General features: G+C 41.9%; 1 protein-coding gene and 1 long non-coding RNA gene across 2 annotated transcripts in view; one reads left to right on the forward strand and one right to left on the reverse strand.

Moving 5' to 3' along the window:
- CLSTN2 (calsyntenin 2) overlaps positions 1–19924 on the forward strand; it is a 614269-nt gene that overhangs the window by 271958 nt on the left and 322387 nt on the right. The window lies entirely within an intron of this gene.
- LOC121033744 (uncharacterized) lies at positions 4453–18512 on the reverse strand. Its single transcript, XR_005792084.1, has 5 exons — positions 17516–18512; positions 8303–8417; positions 7926–8073; positions 6879–6942; positions 4453–5050 (listed from the first exon to the last, which is right to left on the reverse strand). It is a non-coding gene; the product is annotated as an uncharacterized LOC121033744 (long non-coding RNA).

Below are 19924 nucleotides of genomic sequence, written 5' to 3' on the forward strand. Positions count from 1 at the left end.
AGGGCTCAATCTCATGGGCCATGAGATCATGACCTGAGGTGAAATCAAGAGCCAAAGACTTAACCAACTGAGCCACCCAACCACCCCCGCCAAAATTTAATTTTTTTTTTAATTTCAAGTTCATTAATTACTTTGTACGTGACATGTATAGGAAATAAGAACATGCAAATAAAGCCCTTTCTCTTCAGTATAATTGATATTTTCTGCACCTTTTCAAGATATAGGAGAAATAGAAATGGTTGGTGTCCTGAGAGACAGTTGTGGCTCCAGGATTTGTAGAATGTGACCCATTTCTTCTAATAGCCTTCCTTCACCTTCGGTTTTCTCCATCAGCTGCTTCCAGAACAGAAATGGCCCTATTTACCTTAGAAAGCCAGAGCATTGTTTTTGGACTAGAAAATGAAACTATTTAAGAAAAGTCAAGTACAGAGAAAGCTTAGAAATTACGGTTTGAGATTTTTAAAGTTCTCTACAGCAGAAAGGAAGGAAGAAACCAAACCATGTTCTGCTTCCGCTCAGAAGCACATTAGCTGTGGAATGAACGAGACCCTCCCTGAACCTTCATCAGTGACTCGGCATACATAAACTGACCTGTTTTCTAGCTGCCCCAACAGGAGGATGACCAGGAATAGGAACGTGCACCTCATCCAAAAAGTCATCAAGGGGCTGGAACTCAGGAGGTAAATGCAAAACTAGAATGTTGCTAAGAAAATGTAATAGTTATCCCTTTTTTTCATGTTTATTTTTGAGGGAGAGACCGTGTGAGCAGGGGAGGGGCAGAGAGAGAGAGGGAGACACCGAATCTGAAGCGGGCTCCAGGCTCTGAGCTGTCAGTACAGAACCTGACTCAGGGCTCAAACTCATGAACCCCAAGATCATGACCTGAGCCGAAGTCAGATGCTTAACTGACTGAGCCACCCAGATGCCCCAACAGTTATCATTTTTAAAGATGTGCAAAATTTCCCTAGCTGTTGTCAGAAAAAGATGGCTACTCCTATTAACTGAGAGATTCCAACATTTGGGAATAAGACTGTCTGGAGTCTCTGCATATGCTCTTGTTTTGCCTGTATTAACCTCCATGCCATTTAAGCAAAGATGCAACCTCACACAACCCCTTAGTGGCAAAGTTGTGAGGGATTTGGGGTGGTGATTTCACAGCAACCCGGTACTCAAGTCTTTGCTCCCTTACTTTATGCTTACTTCTTGGTTTGGAAAGACCCATCCCAGGGCCAAGCAGAAAGTAAAAGTGAGTGTGGAAGACACAGGGGTACTGGGATTGTGCTGAGCTGCAGGGGGGCTGCTCTCACTGAAAGCAGGACCCAGCCAATTGCTACCTTGTTTGATTGTCGGCACATGTTGCTAGGTATTCTGAGTTTTGAGAAGAACCTGAATTGAAAAGGAAAAAAAAAAAAAAAAAAAAAAACTCCTGAATTCTAAAGATCAACAACTAGCTGTTTTTGAAACACTGAGTAGGTCAATCTCGCTGGTGTTGGGACCAAATTCAGCCCAGAGGAACCTTCTCCCCAGAGACCTTTCAAGGCAGGTGGCTGCTTTATAAAATAACTAAAGCCCCATGGAATGTGGAGCAAAGCTAATGTTTGGGGTGGGATCTGTTGAGGGAAATGATAATTTGAGTTGGCTTCTAATAACGGATTATGTGGAGTCCCTGCGGGGACAAGGACATCCAAAGAGCCTTCACAAACATGGCCATGTGCAGCAGGATTGAATGGTGCAGCCATTCAAACCATCACAGTGAACCACATGAGCAGAGGTGGTAAAGTAGGAATTTATTTTACCACCACCAGTATGTCAACTCCAACCATGTTCTGCCCCATGTGTAAATTGCAGGGATTATGGACATTCCAGAGCCTGGATACATTCATGTCTGAAGAGTAGGGTGTCCAGCCTTTCCTAAAAAATAGGAACAGGAATAGGAGAAGAGGGGGCTTGCATGCAGGGCTGAGGACTTCAGAGTTTCTCATCTCATCAGAGACCTTTTCTGGCCTGTGTTCCCAGAGAGCATGCAGGGGACATCTGGGCTCACACATTAGTTGCGTGTGAGTGAGTTTTAATTAAAGCCCAGGGCTTTAAAAACTCCGTATTTCCCTCAGGTAACCTTTAAAACCACAATTCCTTAATTCAGAGAATTCAAATCTCTTTAAGAAAACAAGGTAGCTTTTTATCTAGGAGTAATGTTGCTTCCAGACTCCTTTTCTTGATGTGTTTTTTTAATACTTTATGGATGCTGCTCCCTCCTTGTTCAGAGCAAACCCTATCTTGGTATCCTCGAGGCTGGTATATGCAGTTGGAGGGACACCTGTGGTCCCAGGATGGAGAGGTGGTACCCAGCCCTTCAAGACTGTCCAGCAGATTCAGCTCTGGTGTCAGAGGCAGCTGGATCTCCTGCACAAACACTTGGTAAAGAGAAACTTCTAGAAGGCACCTCTTGGAAGCCTGGCTTCCTCCAAGCTTCCTGGCTGACCATGGCACCTCCCTGGGAATGTGCTATGTCAGGTCGTGGGTTACAGAAGTGTCTCCAAAAGGCGCTGTTGTCATTATCATATCTATATTCACCTAGGGCTTTCTCTTTGCTTCATACTTTGGCCATAGTTGGTCACTCCACCTTCAGGGCCATGGGGCACTATTTTTGTCCTCATTCTATAGATTGGGGAATAGAGGATGAGAGGGCTTATGTTATGTTCTCAGCATCTGTAAATGGCTTCAGGCCCAGGCAGTTGGCTCTGGATGCTGTGCTCTGACCTACTGTGCTGTTCTGCCTCTCACGGTTCCCTGCAGCCAGGAAAACAACATCCAGATGAGAACAATCAATGCATCAGCTCAACTTTAAGGTGCAGACTGGGCTGTGTCACCTGCCACTGAACTCCTCAAAGGCCTACAGGCGAGTCTGACCACAGCACCCCCCAGCAGAGGTTGCCCCTTCCAGGTGCCATCCCATATGTTCATGATATTATACACATCGGTGTTATGATGTGTTTAGTCACTAGCCTGCAACACTGGCCGGGGAGAGAGTGCAAGTATCCTGGGAGAATAGAATTGTGGACCACTATGTGCAATTTGGCTCCTTGTCTCCCCACCTGAGTTCCATGGTTAGTTTATGGACAGTTTCCATTTTTACCCTGAAATTGGCCTAGATGTCTTTAACTTTGGAACCAGGCCTCCTTGCCTGGGCAGCATAGCAAGTACTCCGTCCATGTCCATTATTATTAACTCTCTAAGTCATGGAGAAGATTCTGGGTATATTCAGAGGCAGATTTGCCAAGAGCCATTTCCATTCAGTTTAACAGCAATGTCTTCAGTGCCCAGTACTGAGCATGCCTGAGCAGAACTGGAGCCTTCTTCCATAATGCTTTCTAATGGAAAATCCAAAAGCAAGGCCCAAGAACTCAGAGAAAGAACACAATACCCAATACCATTTGTGCTGATTGATGATAGAGACAGGGCAGTTTCCATCCAGAGAAGGAAGAAAAGTGAAATTGACAGATGCCTCTGCGTGTCCAGGACTGCGTGCTCAGGACTGTCACCTACGCTGTGGCCTTAGATCCTCACAACTAGCTGGTGAGCTTAATAGTATTATCTGGGGCCAGAGAGGACAGAAAGTGATCTGAGGCACTGGCTCTGTGGGACCATGGGTTTGTGACTACGAGGAGACAAGGTTGAGAGCGGGGGTGGGGGAAGTGGAGAGCAGAAGACAGGTGAGGAGTTAGCCAGGCTCTGGACACACATTACCTTACTGGGTCTGACTTCAAAATGAACAACCACCCAGTCAAAGCAGAAATCATGGACCAAGCCTTGTTCTTCTCTGTACCTCTATAATGGCTGAAAAAAATGTTTTATATTATTGAAAGAATGAATTAATAGTATCATTTGAGGGCTCTTACGGAGCAGAAACATGATGGATACGCAGAAGAATAATAAATTTAAACCCATGATTGCTGTCCTCAAGTCTTTCCCTCTGACTTTAATTCTCAATTATCTCTCCACATGTCTGCAGCTAAGAACTGAACATCTCATTAGAATATGGGACAAATGCTGAAGACACAGAATTCTAGGAGGCAGGAAAACAGGCTAGATCGGGAGCCCCTGAGGGTCTCCTTCTAACTCCAGCAAACCCTGGGGCTTCCAGGGACACCTACACCCTTCAGGTGGTTGGGGATGAACAGCGCAGAAGGTTGTTTGGTACCTGCTGTGAGACCCAGGTATTTATGGTCTACAAGGCTCACAGGGCAGCCATGACTGGGACCTTGGCACACGGCCCCAAAACTAGAATTTATTTGTGCCCCAGAGTTGATCAACACCAAGAGGCTGTCTCACACAGTACCTAAGTACACTGAGGCTCGTGTTAAAACCAGAAGGCCAGCAAGACATAAAAGCAAGAATATAACCAGACCACCGCATGTCCAAGACCAGAGTTAGGAGGAAACGTCAGACAACTCACATTTTAATGTTTTTATTCACTTTGAAATTCCATCGTGTCCATCTTCATTCCAAGAGCAGGCCATCCACAGGCCCTGGGCAGGATGTGTTGGAGGGGCACAGTCTCTCCCCTGGTTATTTCTCAAGTGGGCAGGGCTCTGTCTTCAGGCTGGCTCTTCGTTTTCATAAGAAAAGACTTCAGCCAAATAAGCGTGTCTAGCTCAGGAAGCACTTTACTAGTAAAGTATCTCTTGTGCCTCTAGGCTCTCACCGGTATGTATTGCCTTCAGTAGCGTGGGGCCCAGAGTGGAAGGGCACCTTTTTGTATCTCATGTCGAAAGCTTGGATTTTCAGTAGATCTGAACCATAGCCTAGGCCACCACATTAATTGCTTTAACTTCTTACTTCTCATTTTCCTGATGTATAACATGGAAAAATAGCATCAAGTCCAGAAGTTTGGAGTAAGGGGCATGGCATATGAAAGTGGCTGGTGCAGGGCTGAGCCCCAAAATGGGGCCATTCATGGGTTCATTTTAATCACAAGGACAGCCTTCAGTGTCCCCTTGGGCTTCCCCTCCTTCTACTTCCTTCTCAGCAGTTAGAATTCAGACAATGTCTGCAAAGACAGGATTGTGCTCAGAAAGAGTTGACAAATCTTTGAGTGGGCACCAAGCACCAATATTCCCAGAGAGGCCCAGTACAGAGGCCCAAATTCCTGCCTCTATTTACCACAAATTCTGACCTACGCAAGGCAAGGGGACTAATAAGTGGTCCTGAACAGGGCAGACCTTAGTCCATCCAGTCTCCTACTGCAAAAATTCCCACATCTTGGTGGCATCTTCATGCAGTTTGGGGGAAGCAGATGTTGACAGATAAGTTGATATTTCCATTCTTGCTAACTTTAGAGCTGGAACCTAGCTTAATTCTTTTATAGACTGAGGATAAATGCACTTTTGTAGAGCATGAAGAATCTCATGGGGAGAATTTAAGAGCTAGAACTCTAAGGCTTGGGTGAGAAGTTCAGGCTCCAGTGGCCCCAGGCCTGAGGGAAGGAGGAATCCAGTCTGCCGATCTGGTAAAGTACAGAGCACAGTGCCTGGCCCACATTCCAAATACTCCTCACTGTTAGCTTTATATCATTGTGACTCTGCGGACTCCTGGCCATGCAGGGCCTGGTAAGGGTCCTGGCACAAAGTAGGACCACAGTAAATGTTTACTGTGAGTGAGTGAGTGAGTGAGTGGACAGATTTGAATCCCACCCAGCCCTCACTCAGCTGCCTATAAGTCTGTGATTTCAGAGCCTCGAGAGAGAAGGTGCTTCTTGACCCTTTTTTCACTATGCTTCCCAAGTTGGCCCATGACTATATCAGGCTGCTCACCTCACTTAAAGGAAGAGATCTGTCCAGGAGACCAGCTGTAAAGCAGGAGCCATCACCAGTCCAGGCTAGGTGCAGGACCGGGCACTGTGCACACAGCATCAGGGACCAGCAAGAAAACCCAGCCAGGCCCTGGGCATCAGGCACCTAGCACCTGGCACCAGGCAGATACTCACAGCTGGAGGCCCTGACCCCTGTAGACCACTGACCATTCCCAGGCTCAGCCCAGAGGCTCCCTGAAGTTTCCTGCACAAGGTCTAGGCAGGAGCCAAGAATCTGCTGCTGAAACAGACCTCCGCAGTGAGTCAGGAAAATGACTGAGGGCTCTGAGTATGGATGGCACCTGTTCCAGTGTAGACACAGCAACCTATTGCAGGAGTACCTGTCAGACAGGTCAAAACTCCCTTATCCAAAATTTTAAAAAGCTCTGAATCCTGAAAGCCTTTTCATAAATTTGATGTCAAAACTCACCGGGTGAGAACATTTGACTGAAGTAACAGAAAAGTATTTATAGTATTTATTTATCTCACTTAATGTGAATGTTTCTATATTTAAGTACATAAATATTAGCGTGTTTGATTGTGAGACATTGCCCTCAATCCTGCAGGGAGTGGAACATAATATAAATTGTGTGTGCCACATTAGCTTCCTAAATGCCAAAGCACACCCCCCCCTCCACATACACACCAAACACCAAACAAAACAAAACAAAACAAAACCCCTGAATTCTGCAACCCAATTGGCCTCAAATAGTTTGATTAAGAAAATATACACCTGGAATAGTAAGATTGGCAGCTAGCACTCACACTGGGTCTTACATCTAAATGCCTCACTCTATTCTCTCTTTTAATCCTTGCCAAAATCTTAAAAAGTGGATGCTATCATTTTTATCCCTGTTATAGAGAAGGGAAAACTGAGGCTCAAAGAATTAAAATAACTTGCTCAAAGCAGACACAGTAAGCGATGGAGTTAAGGATCAAACCCAGGCGATCTGCTTGAATGTCAGCCTTCTTAACTGCTGTTCTATGCTGAATTGGAGTAATGTTAACTAAGAAATGTCTTACTCACCCAGCGACCTTGTCTGCCTGGGCTAGAGACGATGTTTTACCCGGAGCTGGCAACAAGCCTCCGTCTTTGTCAAACATAAGATGCATGGAAAAATCAACAGGACAATGCATTAATTAGCAATTAGAGTGTACTTACAACACAATCCCTAATCTTAATGATAATTTATTTCATTTATGCTGCTGAGGCAGCTGAACAATTCCTTATCCATTAAAAAAAAAAAGGGCAGAAGAAGAAGAAGAAAGAAAATTTTTAAAAGTGGAGACTGCTTTTCCCTAAGACAGGGCCATGCCTAAGTCATGTTTGAGAGGCACTCCGCAAAGCCCCCAGCCCTCAGTACCTGGACCAGCCCCTAATGGGACCTGGATCCTGTGGCTGGCCTTTGGGCAAAGCTGTAGGAGACCCTTGAATACTAGGGTGATAAACCGGCCCTTTCTGAGGGATGCACTTCCTGTTTGCAAAGAGGGATCTTGAGAACGCCTTTTTTGCACCTGGCTTTCCGTCATATCAGCATCCACTTTCCTAGGCGGGTTTATTTCCTATCTGCCACAGTGCTGGGTAGAAATGTCTAGTAGACACACTACCAACATCATGAGGTCGAGATGCTCTCTCTTGGGCCTCGGTCTGCTGTGCTGAAATTAATGCTCCTAACTTCCCATTGGGAAGCCTTAGTGATTACTCGATCCCTGGCAAGAACTTCAGCCCCTGCCCCAAACCCTGTTCCTGTGGCTGTTTTATTCTACATGCTTCGGTGTTCAGTGCTGACTCTTGTTTCAAGGAGACCTGCACACAACTTAATGAAGACCAGATCAAGTTTTGCAGGTAAATCTGGTCTTGGTTCTTGGTAATACTACAGTTCCCACAGGCATGTGTGCCATGCTCTGCAACCAGGAAGGTTTTGGGAATGTGTGCTGTCCCCCGCACCCTGGAAGGCCACCTCTGAGGATGAATTCACTTGGAGGAATGGGGTGTTTTGGTGGGACCACTCAGGGCTAGTTCCCTTCCGATGAGTGATGCCTGGATGGGTTTTGGATTCATTTATCTACTTACCTGGTCCTTCCTAGAAGCAATGCAGAGAAACAATTACTCGTGTGGGTTGTAGAGCTATATAATCTGGATTCAAGCCGCAGCCTGACCCCCTCCTATCTCTGTGACCATGGGCAAATTATGGAACCGTCTTAACCCTCAGTTTTCTCACCTGTAGAAGGGAATAACAATGAGAACTGGTTCTCAGTATTGTTTTGAGAGTTAAATGGGATAATGGCTGAAAAAAGCTCAGCACAATTCCTAGAACTCAAGAAATAATAGCTATTATTTTTAGTCATGTAACCAGCATTCATTGGGCACTTACTGTGAGCCAGGCACTGTCCTAGACAGTAGAGATACAGCAGGGAACACAACGGGAAGTTCTCTAGCACAGAACTTACCTTTCTGTGTTCATTGCGGTCCTATTCATGCAAGCCTCACAGACAGGAACCCAGCGCGGCAGCCTTCCTCCAAGTGTGACCCAGAACACTTTTGTCTGGGTCCCTGGTCAGATAACTTTTTTTTAAAAAAATCTGATTATAATCTTACAATCAGTAATTATAACTCTCCAGTCTTATAATAATCTATAGATGCCCCATGCACAGCCTCAGATCAATAGGTCTGGGCCATCCTACAGTAAAGAGGCCTGCTTAACTTTGATTAAACCTGCGTTCCTCGAACTTACATGACCACAAGAAATCATTGCTAATTCCTGTTAGACTGACGGCCACGGGTCTACGCTCAGAGGAGCACATGAAGGCAGTGCTCAGCTAGAGATGACTGAACAGGCAAGTACACGATAGAGTGAGGAGTACCTGGGTCTGTATTTCACCAAGCTGCGAAACAAAGCCTTCCCTGCACTCAGGGGCAGGAGGCTCTCTCCAGTAGCCAGCGCTGGCCTGATGTCAGGGTCTGTCCCAAGTGCATCTGCCTGTGTGTGAATTCAGTATCAACAACTAGAGGAGCATCAGCCTGACCATCCTGGTCCACAGACGCCCAGCTCTGGGGCACAGGCTCACGTCTTCCACTGCAGACCTCTCTCCGGCAGCCCCTGCACAGGACTCCTTCCCTTGTGGGCCGCTACATTCCTTCCCCACTGGGAGTTACTTGTGGAGAGGTGGGAAGGGCAGGGCTTGAGCCCTAAGTGCTAAACTTTCCCTCCTCTGCAGAGAGGTCCATAAATCTGTAACCAACGTTTGCCCCCTTTGGAATAAACTCCTAATTGATTTCTAAAGATTGCTGTTTGCAAATTAAATTACACTTCCCTTATCCATTATATAAAGAAGCATAAAGCAGTCACCTCTCCTGGGCACACACCCCCTCCTCAGACTCCTGGGGTGTGATTACATTACTTCAATTGCAGGGCTTCCATTCAACTCAAGCTACATGAATTGTTTCTCTTGCTTGTTTAATTGCCCATGTCTTATTACAGAGACAATTTATTGTTTTAGTGCAGCATAAAGTTCAAATATTTTATGCAAGATGAATACGGCCACTGACATTTTTATTCTCTTCTCAAGTTCACACATACAAAATCCACATTGGAAACTTTTCAAAATGCTTGTGGCCAATACTGCAAAATGTCAAAACCTCCATAAGTTGTTTTGTTTTGTTGTTGGTTTTTTCAAAGAAAAGACTCTAAAGAGTATATTTCCTTTTCTAACATTGCTGGGGATTTTATGGGGTGATACTTACTGGCACAAGCTCATGAAGAACGTCCCCTAGGTGTGAAAATGCCTTTGAAAACACATTGGGAATGAACTGTTGATATACACAACAACTGGAATCACTAGAAAATGGTACTGAATGAAAAAAGCCAATCCCCAAAGGCTACAACCCGCATAACTCCATTCAGATAACATTTTTTGAAAGACAAAATTATTGAAATGGAGAATAGCTTAGTGGTTGCCACAGGTTTCGGAGGGGGAGAAAAGTGAGGATAGTAGGTGTGGCTCTAAAAGGGTAAAGGGAGGGATCCTTGTGGTGATGGAATCTGTATCTTGGCTGCATCCACGCTGATATCGTGGTTGTGATATTGTGCTATAGCTTTGCAAGATGTTGCTACTGGGAAAAAACGAGTAAAGGGTACACAGGATGATTTCTTATAACTGCGTGAGGATCTATAATTATCTCAAAATAAAAGTGTAATCTAAAAAGCACATTGAAAAACACAGAGAAGTGACTAGATACATGTATAGCTATGCAACAAAACTTGATCCATTGTGCAATTGGGCATTGTACAAATTGGTATGGATATTCATTGTACAATTCTTTCCACTCTTCTCCATCTTCCACAATTTTCACAGTAAGCTATTGGAAAAAATATACTGGAAATGTGAGCAATAGCCCTGACAGGACACTTGTTATATTCTGGTTTTCTTCTTGTGTTTGTTTGTTTTTTTGATAGCGGCTATCCAAACGTGTAAAGTATAGCTCATGGTGGTTTTCATGTCCCTGATGATTAGTGATGTTGAGAAAATTTTCATACACTTGTTAGTCATTTGTCTTCTTTGAAGAAATGTCTATTCAAATCTTTTTGCCTATTGTCAAGTCAGGTATTTAGTTTTTTGTTATTGACTTGTAAGAGTTCCTTGTGGTTTTTGGATATTTACCCCTTACCTGCTATAAGTTTGCAAATAATTTCTCCCATTCTATACGTTACCTTTTCACTCTGCTGATTGCTTCCTTTGCTACACAGAAGCTTTTTAGTTTAAAGATAGTCACACGTGTCTAAGTTTGCTTTTATCTCCTCTGCCTTTGGCGTCATACTCAAGAAAGTATTGCCAAAACCAAACTTATGAAGCAATTGCCCTACATTTTCTTCTAGGGTTTTGTAGTTTCTTACATTTCTGTTCTTACATTTAAGTATTTAATCCCTCTTTAGTTTCTTTTTGTTTATGGTATAAGTGTCCAATTTTATTCTTTGCAGATGGATATCCAGTTTTCCCCAGCACCACTTATTGAAGAGACTGTCTTTTCCCTATTCTGTTCTATCTAGGTATCTATCTATCTGTTCTTTTTCCTATCTCTGTTCTCTCTAGGTATCTAATCTGATTTATGCCAGTACAATCCAGTGTTGATTACTGTAGCTTTATAATATGCTTTGAAATCAGGAAGCTTTGTTCTTTCTTAGGATTATTTTGGCTATTCAGGATCTTTTATGGTTCCACATGAATTTTGGGATTGTTTTTCTATTTCTGCAAAAAGTAACGTTAAAATTCTAAGGAGGTTGCATTGAATGTACAGAATGATTTGGATAGTGTGGACGTTTTAATATTAAGTCTTCCAGTCCATGAAAATAGGATGTCCATTTGTTTTTGTCTCCAATTTCTCTCATCCGTGTCTTGTAGTTTTCAGTGTACAAGTCTTTCACCTAATCAGCTGATCCCTAAGGATTTTATTCTTTTTGGTGTTACCGTAAATGGTATCACTTATTAATATCCTTTTAACATAGTTCAGTGTTAGTGTATAGAAATGCAACTGATTTTTGCATATTGAATTTGTGTTCTCCGACTTTACCAAATTCGTTTGTTAATTCTAATTTTTCAGGGAGAATCTTTAGGGTTTTCTACATATAAGACCATGTTATCTGTAAATGGGGACAATTATACTTCTTCCTTTCTGATTTGAATGCCTTTTATTTCTTTTTCTTGCCTGACTGTCCTGGCTAGGACTTCCAGGACTATGTTAAATAGAAGTGAGAGTGAGCTTCCTTGCCTTGTTCCAGATCGTAGAGGAGAAGCTTTCAGTTTTTCACCTTTGATAATGATGTTTGTTGTGGACTTATATGGCTTATATTATATTGAGGTAATTTCCTTCTATTCCTAGATAGTTGAGCATTTCTTCATGAAAAGGTGTTGAATTTTTTCAAATGCTTTTCCTGCTTCTATGGAGAGGATCATGTGATTTTTATCCTTCATTCTTTCAAAGTGGTGTATCACATTGGTTGATTTGCATATGTTGAAACATCCTTGTACCTCAGAGATAAATCCTACTTGGTCATGGTATATGATCCTTTCAAAGTGTTGTTGACTTCAACTTGCTAACATATTGTTGAAAATTATTGCATCGATATTTGTCAGACATATTGGCCTGTAGCTTTTTCTATTTTATTTATTTATTTATTTATTTATTTATTTATTTATTTAGTAGTGTCATTGTTTGCTTTAGTATCAGGGTAATGCTGGCCTCATAAAATGAGTTTGGAAGTATTCCCTCCTTTTCAGCTTTTTTGAAAGTTTGAGAAGGATTGCTGTAAATTCTACTTTAAATGTTTGGTAGAATTCTCCAGTGAAGCCATCTGGTCCTGGGCTTTCCTTTGTTGAGAAGTTTTTGATTACTGGTTCAATCTCCTTACTAGTCATAGATCTGTTCATATTTTCTATTTCTTCATGATTCAGTCTTGGTAGGTTGTATGTTCCTAATAATTTATCCATTTCCTCTAGGTTAACCACTTTGTTTGGCATATAATTGTTCACAGAAGACTCATCATTCCTATTTCTTTTCTAAAGAAAATATTTATTTATTTTGAGAGAGAGATTGAGAGAGAGAAAAAAAAGCATGAGCAAGGGAGAGAGAGAGAGAGAGAGAGAGAGAGAGAGAGAGAAGGAGAGAGAGGGAGAGAGAGGGAGAATCCCAAGAGACTACACACTCAGTGCAGAGCCCAATGCAAGCCTCAATCTCACGACCGTGAGATCATGACCGGAGCCAAAATCAAGAGTTGGATGCTTAACCAACTGCACCACCCAGGTACCCCCTTTTTTTTTTTTTTATTTCTGTGGCATCGGTTGAAATGCCTCTTCTTTCATTTCTAATTTTGTTTGAATTTTTTCTCCTTTTTTCTTAGGTAGTCTAGCTAAAGGTTTGTCAATTTTGCTGATCTGTTCAAAAAACCAACTCTTAATTTCATTGATTTTTTTCTATTCCTTTTCTATTCTCTATTTCATTTATTTCTACTCTAATTTCTATTATTTATTTCCTTCTCCTAATTTTAGGTTTAGTTTATTATTCTTTTTGTAGTTCATTGAGGCTTAAATTTATGTTGTTTGAGATAATGTAGATGTTTACCACTACAAACTTCACTGTTAGTATTGCTTTTACTGCATCCTATAATTTTTCATGTGTTATGTTTTTATTTTCATTTGTATCAGGACATTTTCTAATTTCCCTTTTGATTTCTCCATTGACTCATTGGTTGTTCAAGAGTATGTTATTTAATTTCCATATACTTGTGTAGTTTGCAATCTTCTGCCATTGATTTCTAGTTTATTTTATTGTGGTCAGAAAAGAAACTTGGTATGATTTCAATTTTCTTAAAGTTAAGACTTTTTTTGTGATCTAACACATAATCTATCCTGAGAATGTTCTGTGTGTACTTGAAGAATATGTATTCTGCTGCTGTTAGGTGGTCTGTCTGTTGGGTCTGTTTAGTCTATAATGTTATTCAAGTCCACTGTTTCTTTATTGATCTTCTATCTGGATGTTCTATCCATTATTGAAAGTGGGGTATTGAAATCTCCCACTATTATTTTTTCCTACTGTTATTATGTTGTTATTTCTTCCTTCAATTCAGCCAATGTTTGCATAATATATTTGTATAGTGTGATATTAGGTTCATATATACTTACCATTATACCTTCCTGATGAATTTCCCCTTTTATTGTTACATAATGTCTTCTTTATCTTTTATGACAGTTTTGACTTAAAGTCTATTTTGCCTGACATAAGTATGGCCATCTCTGCTGTCTTTTGGTTGACATTTACATGGAATATATTTTTCCATCCTTTCATTTTCAGCCTGTATTGGTTCTTACATATAAAGTGAAACTCTAAGATAGCATATAGTTGGATCTTGTTTTCTTTATTTCTTATTTTAGAGGGAGAGACAGAGAAGGGGGCGGGGGGCAGAGGGAGAGAGAGATTCTCAAGCAAGCTCTACTCTCAGTGTGGAGCCCAACACAAGGCTTGATCCAATGACCCTGGGATCATGACCTGAGCCAAAACAAAGAGTCAGACACTCAACTGATTGAGCCACCTAGGTACCTGCCCCCTTTAAAAATCTGTTCAGTCATTCCATGTATTTTGATTAGGGAGTTTATTATTTATTTTGAGTAGGCTTTATGCCCAGTGCAGAACCCAGTGTGGTACTTGAACTCACAACCCTGAAATCAAGACCTGAGCTGAAATCAAGAGTTGAATGCTTTATTGACTGAGTCACCCTGACATGCCATCTTTCGATTAGGGAGTTTACAATTTTTACATTTTAAGTAATTACTGATAGAGGGCCACCTGGGTGCCTCAGTCAGTTAAGCGTCCAACTTTGGCTCAGGTCATGATCTTGTAGTCTGTGAGTTTGAGCCCCACATCGGGCTCTGTGCTAACAGCTCAGAGCCTGGAGCCTGCCTCAGATTCTTTGTCTCCCTCTCTCTCTGCCCCTTCCCCACTCACACTCTGTCTCTCTCTCTCTCTTCCTCAAAAATAAATAAACATTAAAAAAATTTTCAGTAATTACTGATAGAAAAGGACTTACTATTGACATTTTGTTCACTATTGACATTTTGTTCATTGTTTTCTGCCTGTCTTATAGAAGGTTTGTTCCTCTTTTTCTCTTTTGCTATCTTTTTTGTGTTTTATTAATTTTTTTTGTAGGGGCATGGTTTGATTGCTGTCTCCTTTTTTTTTGTATTGTCTATAGGCATTTTCTTTGTGGTTACCATGGGGCATACATAAAACATCTTATAATTATAACAGCTGGGTTTGCATTCACTTTGGATGCAGTGTCCTTTTAACTGGTTTCTGGTGTTCTCACAAAGGAACTGGTTTGCGCGTTGTTGTTGGATCAGTATCTTTATGAGAGAAGGAGGGTCTGGGGATTTCCAGTCCACCAACTTGCTCCCTAGCATCCTGAGTTATCTGTCTTTGACAAAGCAAAAACTGTATTTATGCTCCTCAGGTGGTTATTCAGAAGAGCCAGAAATTATTCAGAGAGGTAAGAAAGTAGGTATCTAAGTAAGTGAAGGGGGGAGTGGGGAAGCCACCATGCTTACTCTGGTAGCCTTCCAATACTATTCCCATCCTCTTCTTCACAGATTCCCCCAGGGCTTCTGGGGATTCAGCTCTCCAGGCTTCTCCTTATAAAGATGTTCTCTTACAAAGGCAAATCAAGATCTTGCTCTGTGCAATGTAAATTTCTAATAATAAATTCCTTTCTACCCTGTGGGGACATAGACAGTCTTCAGCTGGCTAGTTCTCTCACAGTGCTCTCGTGATTGTCACGCTGAACAGGATGTGAGGTGGGAGCTCAAACTGGTTTTTTTTTTTTTTTTTTGAGATACAATTATTATAGAATCTATCACACTATATTAAAATTATTGCTTTCTGATCTGTCTTCTCTAATAGTCTGTGAGCATTTTGAAGGATGTGCCTGATTCATCTCCTTGCCCGTAGGGTAGGGCTTGGTAAAGTAAATGCTTAGCCAGTGTTTCCTGCATGTCTAGAATGGATGGATGGATGGATGGATGGATGGATGGATGGATAGATGGATGGAGCGAACACTGATGGAATATCAGGCCACAGTGAGCAGGGGCAGGAGGTAGTTTGGGCATTGATTTTTGATGTATGTAACAGTATATCCTAACAGCAGTGACATGAGACGAATATATTTGTTGGAAAGGTTCCACATGGCAATATAGTGTGGTCAAACAGGCAGCTAGCCTAAGTGCAAAGGGATATGTCAAAACCATGGGTATTTTAGACCTACCTGTAATATCCTCAATGAGTAGACATAGTCCAGTCCCTGAAACATGCCTCAAATAGTAAATACATCCATTTTAGAAACCACCTTTGAATGTCCTGTAAACCCTACATATGATACCAAACTGATACTTGTACAGGGAATCCTTCCCAAATCACCCTCAGAATATTATAGTCTCCCTAGTGACAAAGAACCTTATGTAGGATCTCAGGAGACTTTATTAGCAGGTCAGCTTGGCAATTCCTGAAGGCAACAAGATAGCTCAAACTTGGGTTTTAAACAGAGAAATAATTCTCTCATTTATTTTATAAGTCAAGTATTTCTCCATAGTAAAATATTTAATGTAGATTCTCCCCTAATTCAGGCCTTTCTCATCCCCATGACAATCAAAGCCCATGGTGAGCATTGGGAAAGGAGATATTATCAAGAGATAAAGGGGACCAGTAGGATCTTGACTTTTTTAAGGGAGCTCCCACTATGTCAGGATGTCACCCAAGAGTCCTTCATACCTGAAGTCGATATACTGTCTCCCCTTCCTGGCTCCAGAGTTGTTACTATCCTTCCCATCATCCAGCACTGGATGAACTCCACAATTTCATAAACAGTAACCCTCTAAGTTTTAAATATCTAAGTGTATCCCCATCACACACAAAAAAAAGAGATTGAAATAAGGTTTTATGATTTAAAAAAAAATGCAGACTGTCTCAGGAGCAGCGAATTAATCATCACAAAAATACCTTCCACAGTAAAACACAAGGGAAGGAGACAAATTCAGGTCAGGCAAGTCTGAAATACCCAGCACTATGCCCTTAAACTAGTTTTCCCATTATAGCTCATCTCGGGTCTAGAGCAGTACTCCACACAGAGGTGTTCAATAAGAACCCGAGTTTCTCTTACCTGGTCCCCAATTCAAGTGTCCTGCACATTCCATCCCTCAACTCTTGCCCCTCGGTTGTCTTTTCTAGATAATATTGAAGAGGTACTGAACTGTAAGATCCATTTAGGTAGGGACTGTAATGTTTCAGTGCATTTTTGAATTGCAACATGGAGCATAATGCCAGGTACGTGATAGTCACCTTATTAGCCTCTGCTGAATTAAAGGCTTAAAGGTTTCAGATTTGAGTTGTATGATGAGGTGGTGAGGAGCACAGGCTTCCTATATTTAAAACCCAGCTCTGTCATTTTCAAGCCATGTAATCTAGGGTGATTTTTTTTTTTTAACAGAGGATAATAATGGTACTGGAGTATTGGTACTGGGTATCACCGGGTTGTCGTGAGAGTTAAATAAGTAAATATTTTCAAAATGTTTATAGCGGTGTGTAAAGTACAGTACTTACTAAATAAATGTTATTCATTTTCTTATTGAAATCTCTGATGTGGCTTATGGGGTAGAAGTGCATAGGCTTCAAAAACAAAACAAAACAAGACAAAACACCTCACGGATGTATGTTTCAATGCCGCCTCCAAAATCTGCTGGTGCTGCAAACCTAGTCAAGTTGCTTTTCCCACTGATTCCCAGCTCTCTCTCTCTTTTTTTCCCCTTTCTTTTCCACTTTTTGTTTTTTTTGTTTTGTTTTGTTTTCTTGTTTGCTTATTTGTTTGTTTTAGTATAATTTATTGTCAAGTTAGCTAACATGCAGTGTATACAGTGTCCCCTTGGTTTCAGGAGTAGATTCCCATGATTTGTCACTTACACATAACACCCAGTGCTCATCCCAACAAGTGCCCTCCTCGATGCCCATCACCCATTTTCCCCTCTCCCCCCCCATCAACCCTCAGTTTGGTCTCTGTATTTAAGAGTCTCTTATGGTTTGCTTCCTTCTCTTATTTGTAAAATAAGAATAATCAGGTCCAGACATACAGCTGTTGGAAGCGTTATAGGAGATAGTCCATGTGCCATCCCTGACAATGACTGTTATGTCACTCTTTCTTGGTCCTCCTCCTCCTCCTGGGTGTCCTTTCCTTTCCTCATGGTTTCCCTACTCTGTCCATCTCTCCCCAGGAATTCCTCCTAGGCCTTCTGTTCTTCTTACTGTATGCACTCTTTCTGTGTGATCTCATCGCTACCATGGCTTCTATCACAGTCCCAATGTTCTAAACTCCTGCCTCTTGCCCTGATCTCTCCCCTAAGTCCCAGTTCCAGTATCTTCACTAGTCTGGCTTACAGCCACAGAAAGTTAACAAGTCCAAAGCTGAAGTCATCACCCCTCTTCCAAACCCAATCCTCCTCTGTATTGAATATTGCACTAAATGACATCAGCACCCACCCAGTTAGTCTGAAACTTGGGTGTCTTCTTAAACACTCTCTCACACCAAGCTTTATCAGATCTAGCTTTTAATTCTTTCTGATACTATACCCTTCTCTCTGACCCCTGTTAGTAGCTTAGTCAGGGCACCACCTCTTTCCTAGGTGACTTCCAGAGTGTCTTGAACACTGGCCTCTCCTCTATATTGTCACCCCCTTAGTCCCTTCATTTCTATACCAAAGTCTTAGTAAAATGTCTTTAGATTTAAAAAAAAATTCAGACATTGTTTCTCCTTGGTTTAAAAGGCTTCATTGTACTCCCATTGCCCTAAGAATTGGACCCCCTTTCCTCAGACTGAAAAGGTCTTTGACAGTCTGGCCCCAGATTGTCCGTCACCCCATTTCCCTGCATTTCCTACTTAGACTCAGTTTTCTGGTTCTGCAGTCACATTGCTTTAAGTTCACATGCTCCTTCCACCTATAGCCTTTGCACATTTTTCACTCTGCCCCTCCTTCACTTGGTTGACTTTGCATCCTCCAAGACTTGAGATATCAATAGAGGCTTACCTTCTCCCTGATAGCTGCTTCTAATTCCCTTCTCCTGGTCTGTATACGGTGCCCTCCTCCAAGCTCATGTAGTACGTCTTAGCTTTCACCTTTCTAGCACACACAACATTGGCTTGGGCTGTGTATTTATACCTTCTTCCCCCTTTGGGTTATGAACTTTTTGAAAACAGGGGAATTACATAATTTATCCTGTATTTATTTATAATATCTGGCATATAGTAGTCATTCAGTAAGGATGAATGAATAAAACAGAATTGATGGAAATCAGTTGACATGCCCTTCTCTTCTGCAGAGCCCGTCTGACAAGAGTTTGACATGAAGGAGCAAAAAAGTTTTCCCTGCCATAAATAGCCTGTTTACTGTTCTTCAGTCTGTCAGTACATCTTGTATTCATTCTAGATACTCAGAGTCCAAACCTTTCTTGGACTGGTTGGAATGTCCTGCCTCCAGGTGACTACTAGAATGTCCATTCAAAGAAAAGCATATTTTCTTACCTTGCCCTCCTTTCTACAGCCCCTCTTTGAGAGGGAATATCTGGTGTTCTAGCATTGGGATGGCAAACCATAGCCTGGGAGCCAAATTCAGCTCACCTCCTATTTTTATAAATAAAGTTTTATTGGAACACAGCCACGCTGTTCATTTATGTATTGTTCGTGGCTGCTTTCATGCTACAGTGGAAGAGTTGAGTAATCATGACAGAGACCATATGGCCTGCAAAGCCTAAAATATTTCCTCCCTAGTCTTTTATATAAAAGGTTTGACGACACCTGCTCTAGGGCTTTGCTCAAGAGCATCTGGACCCATTCAGCTCTGTGCTGAGATTCAAATATGCAAGGCATAAACCAAGAAAGGGTCACAGTCTTAAATCCAATTTCCATGGCTGAAAAGCATTTCTAATACCTTCCCTTTGATAATGCTTTATGTTTTTCTAAGAGCTTTCATATTCATTAAGGAAAAGATCTTCAAATACAAATACTCCTGCTCCCAGGTGAGTCCCACACTGCTGCTCTGCAGATCATACTTTGAGTTACAAGGCCGTAGAGCAAAGGCTCTGGAGTCTCATGTCTAAATCAGGCTTGCTCCTTACCAATGGTGTATACTTGAGCAAGTAAGGTGCTTGACCCTCTGGGTCTCAGTTTCCTCCTCTGTAAAATGTGCTCAGTGAAAGTGACATACTGCCAAAGTTATAGTGGAGAATAGATGGGGCATGGAAAGATTTTATCAAAGTGTCTGGTTTATTCAAAATGTTTAATAAGTGCCAGCTGTTATGGTCTTATTCAGCTGTGTGCTCAGCACCATGGTAAGAGATTCCAAGAAGCTCTCCTGGATTTGTTTGTTCCTTCCCAAAAAAGAATAGCTTAGCCATCTAGGAATAGCCAGATACCTAAAACTTCTTTTCTTTATACTACTCCTCCACATGAAACCGTCTGTCTATCTCAGTGCCCACATGAGAAGATC

Source organism: Herpailurus yagouaroundi, unplaced genomic scaffold, assembly GCF_014898765.1.
Source record: "Herpailurus yagouaroundi ecotype Mexico unplaced genomic scaffold, PumYag 159, whole genome shotgun sequence".
Lineage (NCBI taxonomy): Eukaryota > Metazoa > Chordata > Mammalia > Carnivora > Felidae > Herpailurus > Herpailurus yagouaroundi.